This window comes from Engystomops pustulosus, chromosome 7 (assembly GCF_040894005.1).
Source record: "Engystomops pustulosus chromosome 7, aEngPut4.maternal, whole genome shotgun sequence".
Classification (NCBI taxonomy): domain Eukaryota; kingdom Metazoa; phylum Chordata; class Amphibia; order Anura; family Leptodactylidae; genus Engystomops; species Engystomops pustulosus.
The window spans coordinates 68,658,537-68,665,139 of NC_092417.1; positions in this window are offsets into that span (position 1 = coordinate 68,658,537).

Below are 6,603 nucleotides of genomic sequence, written 5' to 3' on the forward strand. Positions count from 1 at the left end.
CCCATCAGAGATGATGTGCTCAGGAAATCCATGTAGCCAGAAGATGTTGGTAAAGAACAAGCTGGCAAGACGAGGAGATGACGGCAGACCGGGCAGGACACAAAATGGGACATCTTGGAGAAGCAGTCTTTTACCTCCCAGATGATGGTATTCCCAGAAGAAGAAGGAAAATCCGTGATGAAGTCCATGGCCACGTGAGACCACGGGCGGCTGGGTATCGGCAACAGCAATAGTAGACCAGCTGGTTTTAGGCAAACTTATTACAAGCACAGAAAGTTCAAGAACCCTCAAAATTCCAAGCATCTTTGACCAGGTCAGGCCACCAGTAGAAACGGGAGATGAAGGCTACAGAGCGCTGCACCCCAGGATGCCATACACAAACAATGTCCCCAAGACAATATCCTCTTTTGCAGTGCCTGTCGGATATACATCTTTCCGGGGGGAAGCTTCAAAAGATTCACTGGAGCAGCAACAACCAGTCGTTCGGGTCCTCTTCAATGACATTAGAGAAGAAGAAGAGTGACCAACGGGCTTTCCTAGGGTTGAGACGTTGGACTGTCTGGAGAAACAGAAGATTTTTATGATCTGTATATACGCATTCCAGATGATGAGCTCCCTCCAGAAGATATTCCTCCATTCCTCCAGGGCAAGTTTGAGGGCCAGAAGTTCTCTATTTCCTATGGAGTAATTACTCTCTGTGGGGAGAGAAAAAAACACAAGTGAGGAGGATGCATCAACTTCCAGATGAAAGGGCTTTTCAGTATCAGGCCTAGTGAGCACTGGGGCAGAAAAAAAGGTGGCTTTCAACCTTGAGAAGGCTTCTTCAGCCACTGAAGACCATTGATGGGGATTGTCACCCTTCTTGGTGAGTGCCATGATGGGGGACACAAGAGTGGAGAAATGCAGGATAAACTGCCAGTAATAGTTTGCAAAGCCCAGGAACCTCTGTATGGCACGTAGACCCTCCGGACGCGGCCAACGTAGAACTGCAGACAGTTTTGCTTGATTCATCTGGAGACCACCATCGGAGATAATATAGCCGAGGAAACGAAGACTCTGCTGGTGAAATTGACATTTCTCAAGCTTGGCATAGAGGCATCCAAGAACTTGCCCAATGTGGGACTGGTGGGACTCAAAGTCCGGGAAGTATAACAGAATGCTTGACACAAGTATAGGGCAGATCCCTGAAAATGTTGTTGAAAACTTCCTGAAATACGACTGGCGCGTTACACAGTCCGAATGGCATCACCAAGTACTCAAAATGTCTATCACAAGTGTTAAAAGCAGTCTTCCACTCGTCACCCTTGTGGATCCGGAAGAGTTTGTAGGCTCCATGGAGATCCAGCTTGGAGAAAACTTTGAAGCCACGCAGGAGGTCAAAGAGCTCCGTGATCAACAGCAATAAATAGCGGTTCTTAACCATGACCTTGTTAAGACTGCGATAGTCAATGCAAGGACGGAGTGACCCATCCTTCTTGGTCACGAACAAGAAGCCTGCACCAGCTGAAGAGGAGGACGTACGTATAAACCCTCTCTGCATGTTCTCTTGGATGTACTCCGACATTGCTGCAGTCTCAGGAACTGAAAGCGAATACACCTGACCCCGAGTAGGGGAGGCAAACGGCAGGAGATCCACAGGACAGTCGTAGGGACGGTGTGGTGGCAAAGTCTCTGCTTGTTTCTTAGAGAACACATCTGCAAAGTCCTGGTAACACTTTGATACAGAGCTACAGAGGACACTAGGACAGGTACTGGTAGAGGGATCACCATGCAACGAGACTGGCACTCTGGACCGCAACAAAGGATCTTCCCCGTCTTCCAGTTAAGGACTAGAGTGTGAAGCTGCAGCCACAGAAGGCCCAGCAGGAGAGACGTGGTGGAGCGAGGCAGCATGTAGAAAGACAGTCTCTCTTTATGTAGAGCTCCGACTTGCAGGGAGATAGGCTCAGTGCAGTACCGGGCCGGATCAGAGAGGATTTGTCCGCTTACTGAGATGACCAGAGGCTTCTCGAGGTGGACCACAGGAACGTGATGCTGGGAGATCAGAGCAGCATCCACGAAGTCCAGAGTCCAGAAAAGCAGCGACCTGAGTCTGGGAACCGGTGCCAATGCTGAGGACCACCGGAATAGTCAGGCGCAGAGAATTTGCTTACACCTAGGGATGCTTCTCCCAAGAACTCTAGGTGCTGGCATTTCCCGGACGTTGGGGGACAGACAGAACAATGAAGTGCTCAGTACTGGCACAATAAAAGCAGAGGTTTTCCTGACATCTTCTGAAATGCTCCTGGAAAGAGAGTCTGGCTCTGTCCACCTCCATAGGTTCCTCTGCAGATGGTACAACCAGGGACTAGAGCGGCCTTTAGAAAGCAGGCGCCAGGTAGATGGCAGATCACGAGCGGCCAGAGCGTCCTTAACATGATATGAGAGTCCCTTTTTGAATGCAGCGGACAGGGCTGCATCATTCCAGTAGAGTTCCGAGGCCAGGGTACGGAAGAGCTCCCCTGGCGTAAATTCAACAGCGCAGTCTGAGCAGAGTAGGCCCATGAAGTTTCTTCAAACATGGACCGGAACTCTGGCAAAAAATGCCACCTTGAGAAGGCATGAGTTCTATGTGCAGAGAGCACTTGGTTATAAAGCCCCTGCACAACTTATGATCTCCATCATACTTGCCGGGCATAGAGAGTCGTAGCATAGGTTCAGTGGCAGGTAGACAAGCCGGGGAGCAGGAGTAGTGGGAGCAGCCTCAGGAACCTGTTGCTGATGCTGGGTGCCTAGCAGCTGTTTTAGCATGGGGGTGACCTGACCCAACTGTTAGAGCTGTGCGGCAATCTGCCAGGATTGCTGGACCACAATGGGGGCATGATTGGGCCAACCGGGAAGCGGAACCTTGGCGGGATCCACTGTCAGGATTCGGGATTAGTGGATTCTTTGGACCACTGCAGGAGATGGTACTAGCCGACACCTGGGACCAGAGTCTAAGTGGCACAGGTGCGACTAGCCCGTGGTAGCAGCCGAGGTCGAGGTACCTTAGCGGAAGACAGTCTCGTAGTCAGGTCCAGGCACAGGGTCAGGGCAGGTGGCAGAGATGCATCGTCAAGTCCAATTCGGGGTCAGCAACGGGAGGTCCAGGCAGATGGGAAAGGGAACACAGGCACACGGGACACAGGACCTCAGGAGCAGGAACACACGGGAGCAGGAACGCAGGATCCACGTGAAGACACAGGACTGCAGGAGACACAGGAACGCAAGAGACACTGGAACGCAGGAATATCGCTGGGGAGCTTTCTCTAAGACGTAGGCACATAGATCAGGCAGGAAGAGGCAGGCTTAAATAATATAGCTGAAAATGGCAAGCACCAATTAACGGTGCGCTTGCCCTTTAAATTTACTGAAGGCGGCGTGTGCCCAAGGAGGCGGGGCCGCAGTAAAGTTGGATTGTGGGAAGGTGAGTGACCCGGGGCAGCGCAGAGGGTCGCAGTGGCACCCGTGACAGTACCTCCCCCCCTTTCGGCCTCCCCCTCTTCTTGGACTGGAGTGGATAGAAAAGCACGATCCAGGATGTTCTCCTTGGGTACCCAAGACCACTCCTCATTTTTAGTTTTTTCTTTTTCTTTTTTATTATTTTTTAAACTTTTAAAAACATTTAGGTTTTTTTTACTTTTTTTTAGACCCTATAGGGTACTTTAACCCTAGATGGTCTGATCGTTCACACCATATACTGCAATAATACTATATTGCAGTATAGGTCACTTTTACACAGTATTCATTACAATGAGCCACTGTAACGAAACTGCGGATGTCATACAGCCTTGGGTCTGATGAAGACACAAGGCTGCCATGGCAACTGATCGCCATTCCCTGGTGACTTCCTGGGGAGCGAGAAGCAGAGCAAAGATAGAGGCGCTGATGTCTCTGTTAAATGCTTACAGCGGAACCGGAAGGGTTAATACCTGTGATCCGTGCTACAAAGTTCATATTTCATTAATAAAGATGACCAAAAACATGTTAAAAATGGTCCCCCCCCCCCATCCCCATCCCCTAGACTCAACGAGCAGTCTAATTAGGACACTCTACCACACGTTAACTGGTAATATATGTCCTTTAAAGGGGTATTCCCATGAAGACAAGTTTCTTATATGTAATCAGGATAAGAAAATAACACATTCTTTAATTCACTATTATTAACAAACATTCAGAATTTCACAGATATGAGTCCAACCTGCCTATCATTTCTGGCGTACAAAATTTCAGTTTCCCCTAGACACGACCCTGTAACTTCTGACTTGGGATTGGACCGCCTTCTTGTATTTCTGTGTGTGATTGTGCAGATGAGATTTCTGTCTCTCTCTGCTGTGTGACTGTAGCCACAGCCCCTGCAAGGAGCTCAGAGACACTCAATGATTACTTCCTGCAAGGAGCTTGTGAGGAGAGAGAGAGGCTGTAAACTACAAACTACAAGGAGATAAGCGATTCGGGGAAAGGAGGATGCAGGCACATATCTGTGAAAAGTCTGTCAGCTTCTGTCTGTCATCCTCTGTGTAATCTCATGCACCTTTGATCTGTTTCATTTCTTTCTATGTGTCAGATACTAGTACAATGTCAGAAGCCAGATGTATCCTGTATACACCTGTATCCTGATAATGTACCATATTATCACCCCACAGAACTAGATGGATTATAATGTGTCTGCTAAGAGAGGGCCTGTCCACACCCTGGGATTTTGCACTGAGCAGCCTAGAGAGTGATAGGAGCTAAAACAGCAATACCACTGAGTAACATTGAAAAGTAAGGGGTTAAAATGATCTTTAGTGTGTTAACATCATTAGGGGATTGAAATGTGAGAGTTTTCTTTCGTGGGAAAACCCCTTTAAGTACTCAAAGGAAAGGAATGTTTGTCTGCCTCTTTTGTCAATACTGTTCTGCAATTATGTGAAGGAGGCACTCTAATATCCAGGATGTTTTTTGAGTGGCTAATAAGACCATTATTTCTCAAGAAACTGCTCTAAGCAGAAAAGATCAGCTACTTCTACTAGATCCATGTCACCGCCATCTTCTCAGGAAGAGCAATCTAAGTCTCAGGGGGAGAGCAAGAAAGATGATGAAACTGCTGATCCTGATTTCTTGGTCAACAAAGAAGGCATTAATAAGCTTATACGGGCTGTAAAAGAAACAGTAGAATCTGATAAATCAAGAGCTGATCTAGCCATGAACGAAGCTTTATATTATTTTCTGAAAAATAGATCTGAAGCATTCCCAAGTCACCCAAATCTTAAAGGGCACTTACCACCCCGATTCTACCTATAAAGGTAGAAGGGGTGGTAGGTGGATGGATGGGATGTGAGGATAGCCCTTTTTTGGGCTAATCCTCACGGCCCGGGTGTCTTTTAGAAAACTTTATTGCAGGTATATGCTAATTTTTTTATGCGGCTACTGGGGCGTGGAGTAGCTGGACATGAGGCTACTAGTCGCGGCTACTCCACGCCCCAGTAGCCACGTTACTCCGCCTACCAGGTAATCTTCGGCGCGCAGCTACCAGGAGTCCCCAGGAGTCCCCTCGTCCGAGTCCCCCGGCTACTGCGCATGCGCAGTAGTTCCGGCCCCGGAGCCGCGGCTGCGCAGCCGAAGGCAGAACGCAGGGTACCCGGACGAGGGCTGCGCGCCGAAGATTACCACCCTAGCAAGATCATTATCATAATCCCACCCTATCATGTGCTGCCTGAGTTACACCAGGAATACAGAATTTTTTTTCCTTTAGTCTGTAATCTATTTTTCCATAAACACAGGATTGTTCATTCAAAAAACTGAATTCATGGTCAAAATATATAGCAGAATACCACACTACACAACTAATCACTAACCCAACATTCAAGGCTCCATTCACAGGTCCGCAAATGGCCACTGTGAGCTAGCCGCATAAATGCAGCACTGGGGACCTGGGTTCAAGTCCCAGGGTCAACATCTGCAAAGAGTTTGTATGACCTCTCTGTGTTTGCATGGGTTTCCTCCCTCACTCCAAACATATGAGAAGGTTGATTAGATTGTGAGCCCCATTTGAGGACAGGGACCGATTTGGCAAGCTCTGTGCTGCGTAATCTGTGTGCGCTATATAACGGTAATAAAGGAATTCTTATTACTATTTTTAAGCTAGTTCGTGGCTGCCATAGAGGTGCATTATGCACTGGCATGGTGCGGTGAGCACACCAAGCCTCACTGTACTGTGTCCAGGCCGCTCAGTTCCCTATGGATAGGGGAGGGCTGAGTACAGTTCAAACCCCACCGTTCTCCACCTGGCCTTGAGCTACGGCCCAGGTGAGCACACAGATGCATGCGTAGCATTATAGTGTATGGGTTTGAAGACATCTTTCCATTGCTGAGTGACATGCCACTCACTGCTACAGATCTTTATCTCTGTTGTTACAACCAATCATGTCTGGCCTGTTGACTGTTTGTCACAGGCCAGGATATTCTAGAGCATTCTTTGTGGAGCAGGTGATAAGTTCATTTAAAGTAAAAGGGAGACAGAATCCTACAATCTATCCATTACTTGTAAGTTCAACCTTTTAAATGGAATGGTTGAGCTCTGCCCTCCAGCCATGGCAAAAT